Below are 12,082 nucleotides of genomic sequence, written 5' to 3'. Positions count from 1 at the left end.
TGGCCAAAAAAACAAAACAAGAACGATAAGGCTTAGGAATGAGATAGACTCTATTTGAGTCTTGTCTCACATGTAGCCTGGCACAAATTTTGAACTCCCCACAACAAATTTTCAACTGGTTCATGAGTAAAGAACTATGAACTCCTCTCCCGCAAGATGTACTAAACACCTTTTTGAGTAAATGCCTGGCATACAATGTTCACTTTTTCTGAGAGCAGCTGTTCCCTCTCCCTCCATCAACCCTTGATTTCTGGACCTCAGCTACCATGTTTGTACTATATAACCCCACATTCCTGGTAAAATTCAGTGGACCCCAAGGGCCATTCCTGCCACAAGCTGAATCTATCCATTTCTTCCCCCTGGAAATCTAGGCTTGGGATTCAGAGGGTTGTGACTGAGAGTATGACTCTTGGAATCAAATTGTCTGGTTTGAATCCTGAAACTTCCTTTTCTGAGCAAGAATATCTGTATTAACTATTCTGGGCCTCAGTTTCCTTATTTGGATGATGTTGTGGTTGTTTAGTCATTCAGCTGTGTCCAGCTCTTTTGCGACCCCATGGACTGTAGCCTGCCAAGCTCCTCTGTCCATGGCATTTTCTGGGCAAGGTTACTGGAATGGGTTGCCATTTCCTTCTCCAGGGGATCTTCCCAACCCAGGGATCAAACCCATGTCTCCACATCTCCTGCATTGCAGGTGGATTCTTTACTGCAATGCCACCATGGAAACCCATAAAGCCCACTGTTTACTTATAAAGATTAGATGCATTCATGGAGAAAAAATTCGGATGATGGTAACTGATGATGGAAAAAGTCCCTACTACATAGGGTTGTTATGAGGATAAAAGGAGTTCATATTTGTGTTGATCTCATCCCAGCATTGTAAGTGCAAGCTGGCACCTCCCTGGAATCAACCTGAGGGCTCTGGAAAGACTATTCTTCATGATCACAGGGAGGTTCACACTGAAAAAGAGTTCAGAAGTCATTGTTGCAGGACATTAAGGGAAGTGAGAACTGTTTGGGTTTGCGTTTCCAGGTTTCTAAGACCCTTCCAGGTTCTTCTTCTAGGCTCTGTTAAGGCTGAGCTCCATTCCTGCTCCTTGAATCTACACTGAGAAGAGAATTAACCTGGGAAAAAGTGCAATGGACCTGAGGAGGCAGAAGATGCTCATGGAATAGTAGCAGTGGTATTTTGTCCACTTGGAGAATGTCAATAAGTGACGCAAAATATTGTTGGCATTGACCCCTATCCAGAGAAGGGGAGTATGTGGAGGAAAGACACAGACTATAAACACGATGAGGAATGAAAGGCACACAGCAGGCAGTGAAGGCATTCTCCCTGGGGTCATGCAGCCGGGGTTCCGATTCCAGCTCTGACATGCGCAGTGGCAACACCTCAAATGTGCACATGGCCCACTCAAGGCCAACAAGGGAACCTATCGTCCTGCCACAATTGGCTCTTCAGGCCGGTTTGCTATGAGGGATGAGGTGGGGGCCGTTCCCAGGGCTCTTCCATAGAAATAAGTTCCCAAAGGGTGTTTATGGGAGGAGAATTTATGGGAAACCCGACCTCAGGCGTTTGGCAGGCAGAAATCCCAGTGGTTATCGATCTAAGAAGGTGTCAGAGGCTGTAGACCAGGGATTTTAACTGGGTGGGCTTTTTCAAAAGAATCTGGACTCTTCTATTGCATAAGGCTTTGTTGGATTTTGCTGTTGTTTATTCTTATCTTTGTTTAATTGAAGTAAACAGCAAAAAAAAAAAAAGCTGATTAAAGAATGGATGTGCTTTTCTCTAGTGGCATCAAGGGGAGTTCTGGGACCAGACAGTGTCACACTCTGGGGTTGGTCTGAGGACAAAGCAGCTCAGGAAACAGCAAGGCAGCATCCTTCTTAGATGGACAACCACTGTGATTTCTGCAGCCACAGGACTGCCGTATAGAATTAAAGGTTCATCAGAGAGCTGATCTAGACTGAGAAGATCCTGGTTGTGGGTCCGAGCTATACACAGGCTTTGGGGAGCTTTGCTGATAGCACAGCCTGGCCCAAACTTTCTTTTCAAGCATCTCTGCAATCCCCAAAGTCCAACATAACCAGTGAATACAGTTACTGCATCCACTAGACACTAGACACGCCCCCATCCACCCAGTCTATGCACTTTACACATATGCTCTTTGTTAGGAAGAGCCTTTACTTTAGAAACAAGAAATGCCCTGGGATCTGAAGAACCCAACAGACACCTGATCACAAACATTCCGAGGACTCTGGAATCATCTGATTTCAAGCTATTTCAGCCAGAAAGGGGCTGCCAGGCTGATGTCAAAACTGCTAATGGCTTAAGTCTACAGAGGATCAAAGAGTAATGATGGCATAGGCAAATACTTAAATAAGAGGATTTCCATAAATCTACTTTTAACAACGGTATCCGTCAGCCTAGGCTAAGTCATGCCGTGGTAACCCCACAACCTTTGAATCTCGGGGGCTTGGGTAAACGAGGCTTTATGCCCAACTCAGGTGACGTATTCACCAAAGCTCTGTTGTGGCTCTGCTCCTGTCACTTTCAAGTCTCAGGCCAATGAAACAGCCTCCACCTGGGACAATGCCAGTTCTGTGGCAGAAGGAAAGAAAAGGATGGCAGACCACACAGTGGCTCTTCAAGATTTTGCTCAGAAATTATGCATATCATTTCTCAATTTTCACTGGACCAAGAAACATTTCTACTCATGGACCTTCTGCATTTGGGATTATTAAAGCCAGGAAAGATTCCCACAATGCTGAGAACCAGATAGGAATGTATTTATATCTGGTGACAAATTGCTTCCCAAGAGAAACTGATAGGAAAAATTACTGCCATCAGAATAGAAGTGTGGCCATTCTAGTGCACCTTTGTGTTATCATTTTCTATCAAAGATGCAAAATGTTTTTTTTTTTTTTCAAAATGTTTTTTAAAGAAATATATATTTTGGGGTTCATCATGGGTCCTGGCTCATGGCTCCTATAACTCTTGTAATTAACTAAGTGATTAGAGCATAGGAGCGTCTTTCATTATATTTGGTTTTAATCCTTCATTCCTGAAATAGCTCCAGAGCAATAAAGGGGAAATGAGGAGATTTTTGGAAAGATGACCACAGGATGAGGGCTGGTTGCCAGGGAAACCGACCATGTGATTACAAGGCTGGGAATTAAAAGCTCACCTACCCTCTCTACCTCTATCTCAGAGGCAGGGAGGTTGAATCAAACACCAATGGTCAGTGATTGAATCAACCATATGTATACAAGGAGTTCAGTTCAGTTCAATTGCTCAGTCATGTCCGACTCTTTGCAACCCCATGGACTGCAGCATGCCAGGCCTCTCTGTCCATCACCAACTCCTGGAGTTTACTCAGACTCATGTCCATTGAGTTGGTGATGCCATTCAACCATCTCATCCTCTCTTGTCCCCTTCTCCTCCCACCTTCAATCTTTCCCAGCATCAGGGTCTTTTCAAGTGAGTCATATACAAGGAAGCCTCCATTAAAAAAAAAATGATGGTGGTTGGGAATCTTCCAGGTTGATGAGCACGTGGAGATGCTGGGAAGGTTGCTTGCCATGGAGAACATGGAAGCTCCGTGCCACTTCCCACACACCTTGCCCTTGTGTCTCTTTCTCTGACTGTTCCAGAGTTGTATCCTTCTATAATCAACCAGTGATCTAGTAAGTAACCTTTTTTCCTGAGTTCTGTGAGCTGCTCTAGCAAATTACTGAACAGAGGAGAGGGTCATGGGAATGTGTAGCATGACCTGGACTTGCTATTGATTTCTGAAGTGAGAAGGGAGAACAGTCTTGAGGGATAGAGCCCTTAACCTGTGGGATCCGATGCTACATCCAGGTGGATGCTGTCAGAATTGAATTAAATTGGGCTTCCTTGGTGGCTCAGACAGTAAAGAATCTGCCCACAATGCAGGAGACCTAGGTTCAATCCTGGGTTGGGAAGATCCCCTTGAGAAGGGAATGGCAACCCAGTATTCTTGCCTGGAGAATTCCATGGACAGAAGAGCCTGGTGGGCTACAGACTATGGGGTCACAAAGAGACAGACACGACTGAGTGACTAACGCTTCTATAGGGCACCAGTTGGAATCTCCTGAAAACTGGAGAACTGCTTAGTATGGGGAAAAACCCTACCTGTTTGGAGTACAGACGTATTCAGTGACTAGATGGACAACAAAGTGTGTTTTTTCCTTTAGAGAAGGGCTCCAGCCATCTACCACAATAACATTTATATCTCACAATGGTTCATGAGATTTATTCAACCTCCCAAGCACAGGTTCATTATTTAATTCTCACAGTACGCTCTGAGACACACACTATTATTATCCTGCATTATATGATAGGTTAAAAAATAAAGAAAAAATTTAGGTAAGCTGTTCAAGGAAGGGAAGTGGCAGTCTTGGGATTTCAATGCACATACAAATTGAAACATGCATGTGAGTGATTTTCATAAGAAGGATAATAGATTTCCCCTGACTCACCTATATTTTTCTGGTGCAAAAAAATTAAATAGGCAATATAAATAATAGTCTGTTACTATTATGATTTACAGTTTAATGCACTATGTAGCTTCCATAAAAGAGTCATAAAACATTATGGGAGACAGACGAGAAAAATGGGGGATGACGGGGCATTATTAGTAACATCATTAGTAATGATGTCCAGTCTGGACAATGCTTCTGTCAGTGAACATGCACTGATACTTTTTTTTTTTTAAAGCAACAGTTTTCATTTAGTCAAATAAGTATCAAGACAGACTCAAGGCAATGAGAATTCCATGGGAAATTAGTAAACTTACTTGGAGTTAGTTAAAGGCAGCTGTAATCCATTGGTTTGATTGTCTCCCGCTTGGACTGTGAACTTCTTAAAGAATTAGAATCTATGAAATGACAGGCACTTTGAAAGACCCCAGTAAAAGGTAGTTATTTTTATCCTTACTGTTGTTGAGTATGGGAGAAACTTGCCCTGCCTGTCTGAATGTGGCCAGTCCATAATGAATGAATGGAGTAGTAGGGTCTCTGTCCTTTGCAAAATAGCATGGAAGTAAACGCATAGGCTATTGTGATGTTTTCAAATTCTTTTCCCTTCAGAGTCTGTGATGCCTTCTTTTGAACATTCTCAGCATTGTCAGATCTTCACTGGTTACCTGGTCCTGGAATTTTCCAGCAGGAAGGAATCTTAGAGATCATTTAATCCAGTCACTGCCTTGGAAAAAGTGGCCCCTGAGACATTAGGTGGTGAGACTGAAGTTAAACAGCTGGTCAGTAACAAAGCCAGGAAGATGGGTGTGATTTTTTTCCAGTTCTGTTGAGAAATAATTGACATACATCACTATAAGTTTAAGACGCACAGCATGATGGTTTGGTTTACATGTGTTGTGAAATGATTACCAAAATAGGTTCAGCAAACATCCATCTTCTCCTGTGTATCATCTGGCAGTGTTCACTATAGTGCATCATTTTCCATTCCTGGTACTGATTTAGCTTATAAGTGAAAATCTGGATATTCTAACCACCTTCCTCCATTTCCGCCCCCCTCCACCTCACCCCGTGCCTCTGGTAACCACAAGTCTGATCTCTTTTACTATGAGTTTGTTGTTTTTTTGGTTTAGGTTTTTAAATCCCACATATAAGTGAGATCATATAGTATTTGTTTTTCTCTGAGTTATTTCACATAGCATAATGCCTTCAAGGTCCATGCATGTTATCACAAATGGAAGGATTGACTCATTTTTATGACCAAATAATATTCCATCACACACACACACACACACACACACAATTTCTCCATTCATCCATTGATGGACACAGGTTGTTTCCATGGCTTGCTTGTCTATTATAAATAATGCTGCTATGAACATAGGGGTGCAGGTATCTTTCTGAGTGAGTGTTTTAGTTTCCTTTGGTTATATTCCCAGCTGGATCACACACTAGCCCTATTTTCAATTTTTTGAGGATTCTCCATACTGTTTCCCATAACATTTGCATCAATTTACAGTCCTAACAACAGTGCACAAGGGTTCCCTTTTCCACATCCACACTAGAATTTGTTATCTCTTGTCTGGTTTTGATGATGGCCATTCCAACAGATGTGAAGTGATAGCCCACTGTGGTTTTAATTGCATTTCCTTAATGACTAGTGACATTGAGCAGCTTTTCATGTACCTGTTGGCCTTTCTTATATCTTCTTTGGAGAAATATCTCTTTAGGTTCTTGGCCCATTTTTAAATTGTGTTATTTGGCTTTTTGCTATTGAGTTATAGGAGTTCTTTATATGTTTTGGATATTAACCCCTTACCAAATATGATTTGCAAATTTTTTTCCCCATTCCATGGACTGTCTTCTCACTTTTTTCATAAATAGCCTAAAGTTATTTGTAGTTAAGTCTGGAGATAAAATGGGTGAATCCTCCGGGTAATATTGGTTGGTTCAAAACCAAGATATAAGTGAAAATAAACTAGTCTGTCTTGCTCTCATAAGAGTGATGGCAAAAAAAAAAAAAAAAGAGTGATGGCAATTCCAAAAGAGGAGTCCCCAAAGTGCTAAGATGTCATCAATGAAATGTGTGAACTGGCTTTGAAGAGGGCTGTCCACACCAGCCCCCCACAATCCCTAACATCTTTCAGGATGTTAACCCTTGGCCAGGTCACAGGTTTTTCATCTAAAACTCCTCATCTGTGAAGTTGCAGGCCTGGAGAGCCTCAGCATCTTACTTGACCTCAACTCTGCCCAAGCCTTCTAACTTGATGCTTTGTAGACTTTCATCAATCCAAGTCTTCCTCTGAGCCATGAAACTAAGAAAATGATTCCAGTGACATTTTAATCATTTCTCCCAAGGTTAACACCTAACTAGCCCCATTCTAGATGCCTGGGAGAAAAGTTAACTCAGTACACATAATGGATACTTTGGAGCACTGGAGCTTAACTCTCCTGCATAACCCAGTGAAGAAAGGTTCCTGTTGTCTTTTCCTGCAATTACTAATCTGTCAGAGTCCGAGATCTGATACAACCAAAGATACAAATTTACCTTGCTCCTGCCCCCAGCTCCCACAAACCCCTGCCTACTTGGGATGTTCAATAAAGACCATGCTCTTGGTAATGGACAAGCAGGGACACATTTGTTTAAAAAGAACAGGTTTCTTTTAGTCATGTTACTATCAAGACAGATAACTAGTTGTTAGCTATGTCACTGTGGATAATTTAGTTACATTCTCTGAACCATTGTTACTTCAGTTGATTAAGATAGATATAACATGCCCTTTGTAGTAGTCTGAGTATTAAGTGCTATCATCCATTTAAAGCACTTAGCATTGTGCTAATACATAGTAAATATTAAAACATAAAGTACTGATAGTGATTTAAAATAATCAAATAAGATTTACTATAATAGTAACTACTTAAAATATGTATTATAAATTCAATAAATAATGTACTTTGAAATGAGTAGAACAGAAATGCAAGAAAGAGTGAAATACAAACTAAAATATAATATGTATAATAAGGGGTTTTATAGATCAATAAATTAATTGTTACTAGAATTGTAACAATTAGATACTTGAGTAAATTACTAAAAGTTTTTCATATAAAAGAAAAAAAGACGGGGATTTCTCTGGTGGTCCAGGGGTTAAGACTTCACCTTTCAATGCAGGGGGTTCAGGTTTGATCCCTGGTCAGGCATGTTCCCACATGCCTCATGACCAAAAAACCAAAACAAAACAGAAGCGGTACTGTAACAAATTCAATAAAGACTTTTTAAAAAGGTCCACATTAAACAAAAATCTTAAAACAAATAAAAATAAGAAAAATTTTAAAAGATATACTAGTTAAAATTTCATGGGAAAGTCACACACTAACCATGTTTGGAGTCAGTGAAAGGCAGCTGTAAATGAGATGGTTGGATGGCATCACCGACTCAATGGACTGAGTTTGAACATATTCTGGGAGACGGTGAAGGACAGGGAAGCCTGGCATGCTGCAGTCCATGGGGTCGCAAAGAGTCGGATACGACTTAGCGACTGAACACCAAAATGAAATAATATTTCCCTCCCCATGGGAGTGAAAAATCCCTTTTTCCTTCAAAAAGATTCAGGATGTGCGCCCGATCCTTGAACTAGGATTCCTAACTTCCGAGGTCCTCCTTAAGCACTTCTATGCATCTTTGCTGGTAGGGACCGTGGTTGTCTCCAGAAGGTGTTTAAGATGGAAGGGAAAGAATAACCTGCAAGATCTTTGAGGCGTTCAGGTTTCCATCTGAAGCATTTGCTCAGGGATGGTTAATTTCCCTTCTCACTTGCTCTGCTTTCCAGGTAGCGCCGCTGGTACAGCTTTGTAATTTTAGAAAGCATTTCCTAAAGACTTTGGCAAAATTCTGAGACAAGTGGAAGAAAAACAGCACTAAAAATGACTGTTCCCTTTTGAATTAAAAAACCCCACATTTTTGTGGAGGGAGTAATGCACTGAAGTGGCCATGGACAGATGTGTTTCCAAAAATAGATTGTAAGGCAACACTTGTGAGGCTATTGAGACCCTGGCTGTTTATCTGAATGCTTTCTCCACAGAGCTCTACGAAGTTCAAGCATATATTGACCTTGGAAAGGCTCTAGCTGCATATGTATGTATTGACTCCATAGTCTATGAAATCATTATTATAAAAGGTCAAATATCTTCATATATTTGATAAAGGGAGAAAGGAGTGACAATAAATTTTCCTATAAGTCTTTTATACAAAACTCAACCAAATCCAGAGTATGGAGCATTTGATCCCAGTTCAAACAAATTGACTATGAACAGGTATTCTGGGGCCAATCAGAGAAATCTCAATATGGATTGGGTATTACAAGATAATTAAGTAAAACGTTTTTAAAATTGTTACTTTTGTGAAGTGATAATAATATTTTGGTTATGTAAATTATGTCATTTTTTAAAAAGATATATACTGAAATAGTTAAAGGCAAATATGTATGGGATTTGCTTAAATTCTTTATCAAATATGTATCACAGATGGTGCAAAAGTGACTTAATGTCAGTTAATATAGGTGACTGTTATGCTGGGGTTTATTATAATATTCTCTTGATTCATAATGTTTAAGAAGATTTCATAATAAAGTGTTCTTAAAATAAAAATGCAAATTAAAAATTTCTAAAGAAAACTCTAATACTAGAAACAGATCATTACTCACAAAACAAGTAGATGCATTTTGCAAATGGAGATAATGATGAACCAAAAATAGGTCATTTGCAAACCTAGTGCAAAGCAAATTAGGTTTTTCCATGAACTTCATCAATAATTCATGATCAGACACAATGACAATATTGAACACAGGAGCATGACCATGATAAAGAAATCGGAAGGTTAAAGTAGTAGAAAATATCTCACAATCTCCCTGACCATCTGTCTTAAATAGCTGCCTTACTCCAGGCACCTTCTGTCCTCTTACCCTGGGCTGTTTTTTTATTCCTGGGCACCTGAGAACCCTGACCTGGGTGCTCTGCTTTAGAGGACTGCCCTGCTCCAGCCAGACCCCTTCTCCTGGGGCAAGAAGTCTGCAGGGCCAAGGGTATATGTTCATCAGAGCCTACACCTTTGCATTAGGGCTCAATTTAGGTTCTTACCAGTCTTCTGCTATTGTGAATGCTCTCAAACATACAAAGGTCTTTACGGAAAATTCACAGAAGTAGGATTGCTGGTTCAAATGACTTGTACATTTAAAATTCTGAGAGGTGTTGCTCATTGCCATCTAGAGTGGTTATACCAAGTTACAGCCCCTTCAGCGGTGTAGAATGCCTATTTTCCTCTACCTTTGCTACCAAAGCATGCATGATACTGCCTTGAAAATGCACCACTCAGACTCTGTGCTGCAGAAAATGTAATCTCCGAAGGGTCAGAATCCACCTCTGCCCATGCATGGAGTCCAGGCTTCCCAGAGGCTCCTCCCAGGCGGGGGCTCTGTGCAGCCAGGACCGTCAGGAAGGCCCAGTCCCGAAAAATGTGGGATTGTTCTGCAGGTGACTTCAGCTCAAGGAGTCTCCATCAGCCTGGCCAAACTCTTAGAAGTGCTGAAGCCTGAGACTCTCCCTATTCCATCCTCCTTCCTCTCTTCCTCTTGCCTTCCCAAGCGTCAGGTTAGCCTCATGGGCTAAAGGGCTCTCTTATGCCTTCACTGGAGTTCCCCTAGTCCATCTCTTGCATGTCTAATCCCATCTTGATCCCTGTTTTTCAGGAAACCAGAGTTACAACAGCATGTTGGTCATCTCTGCCAGTATGATAGGTAAAAATCTAGCATCTCAAAAAATTCCGATTTTTCACTTTTTAGCATAATTTTAACTTGTATTTTTCTTATGAGTGAAGCTGCATGTTTATACTGAAGAACCATTTATATATATATTTTTCATAAGATAGCTCTTCATCTCCTTTGCCCATCTTTTTTATTGGGTTGATGGTCTTTCTTACAGACTTATAGGATCTCTTTATATTTTAGAGAGTCTGGGCCTTTGAAATACAAACTGAAAAAATATTTTTGTAGTTTATGTCTTCTGTTTTTAAGGATTTTTTTTTTCCCCCATGCAAAAATTACTTGTATCAAATTAATATTTCTATTTTATTCATGGTGTCTGGGTTTTGTTTCACATTTTGAAAGTCCTTTGCCACTGAGAGAGGATTTTAAAATTCTACCATCAGTACTTTTATTTTATTTTTAATATTTAAATCTTTAATCTTTCTTGAATTTATTCTGGTATAACATATTAGATAAGTATCCAAAAATTTTTTTCCAGATTGGCTATCAATTGTTTCAACACAATATAATCATATTATCTTTTGCCTATTAATTAGAAATGCCAGCTTTATCATATAGTACATTTTCATTTGCACATGGGTCTTTTTCCATATGTTTCATTTGATTTGACTGATCTGTCTCAGAGTGATGCTTTGGCCTGTATGTTATTAGTCTGGTATTATTCAAAATAAACAGGCAGATAGCCAAGATTCTGGTAGAAATTTATTCCAACTCCATCCAGAGCAATATATCCAACAGGTCAGTTGTTCTTTAGGGAAAATATTCTAAAATCTTCCATTTGCTGAAATACAATCTTATTCATCTTTTGAGACTGAAGTCCAAACCACAACAATCAGGAGTAGTAGTGTTTGTTGACTTTTCTACAGCAAAACAGCTGGCTAGTGTCAGTCTGTTTTGTGGATTAATTGAGCAGGTGAGTGGGCTACACTCAAAGTTAAGGTAAGAAATTGATCCTGCCATTTCTCTTTTCACCTTCTTGGAAAGGAAAAGGAAAGTTAGTCACACAGTGGTGTACAACTCTTTGCAAACTCTGTACAACTCTACATGGACTACATGTAGCCTGGCATGACCTCTATCCATGGAGTTCTCCAAGCAAGGGTACTGGAGTAGGCTGCCATTCCCTTCTCCAGGGGATCTTCCTGACCCAGGGATCGAACCTGGGTCTCCTGCATTGCAGGCAGATTCTTTACCAACTGAGCTACTAGGGAAGCCCCAGTAGCTTCTTACTTTCTCCTTCACCTTACTTTTTACTTTCACCTTCTTACTTTCTCCCAAAGCTTGGTTCTTGGTTTTCCTGTTTTGTTCTCCATCGGTTTCCTGTATTAACTTAATCTAGGGACTTCCCTGGTGGCCCAGTGGCTAAGACTCTGCACTCCCAACACAGGGGACTCAGACTGCAAGGAGATTAAACCAGTCAATCCTAAAGGAAATCAGCCACGGATATTCATGGCAAGGACTGATGCTGAAGCTGAAGCTCTAGTACTTTGGCCACCTGATGTGAAGAGCCAACTCATTAGAAAAGACCCTGATGCTGGGAAAGATTGAGGGCACGATAAGGCAGCAGCAGAGGATGAGATGGTTAGATAGCATCTCTGAGTCAATGCATATGAATCTGAGCAAACTCCAGGAGATGGTGAAGAACAGGGAAACCTGGCATGCTGCAGTTTATGGGGTCTCAAAGAGTCAGACACAACTTAGGAATTGAACGACAACAGGGAACTAGATCCCAGATGCCACAACTAAAGATCCCATGTGCCCCAGCTAAG

At 40.6% G+C, this 12,082-nt stretch overlaps 1 protein-coding gene across 1 annotated transcript in view; it reads right to left on the bottom strand.

Moving 5' to 3' along the window:
• Positions 1-5,220: 5,220 nt before the first annotated feature.
• Positions 5,221-12,082, bottom strand: part of NHLRC1 (NHL repeat containing E3 ubiquitin protein ligase 1) — a 53,314-nt gene continuing 46,452 nt past the window's right edge. Inside the window, exon 3 of the mRNA XM_065912617.1 lies at positions 5,221-5,326. The gene's annotated coding sequence lies outside the window, so the exon portion shown is untranslated. The remainder of the gene's footprint in view (positions 5,327-12,082) is intronic.

Source organism: Muntiacus reevesi, chromosome 20 (genome assembly GCF_963930625.1).
Source record: "Muntiacus reevesi chromosome 20, mMunRee1.1, whole genome shotgun sequence".
NCBI classification, from domain to species: domain Eukaryota; kingdom Metazoa; phylum Chordata; class Mammalia; order Artiodactyla; family Cervidae; genus Muntiacus; species Muntiacus reevesi.
The sequence above is the reverse complement of the archived record's forward strand: the minus strand, read 5'-3'. Positions and strand labels throughout refer to the sequence as shown.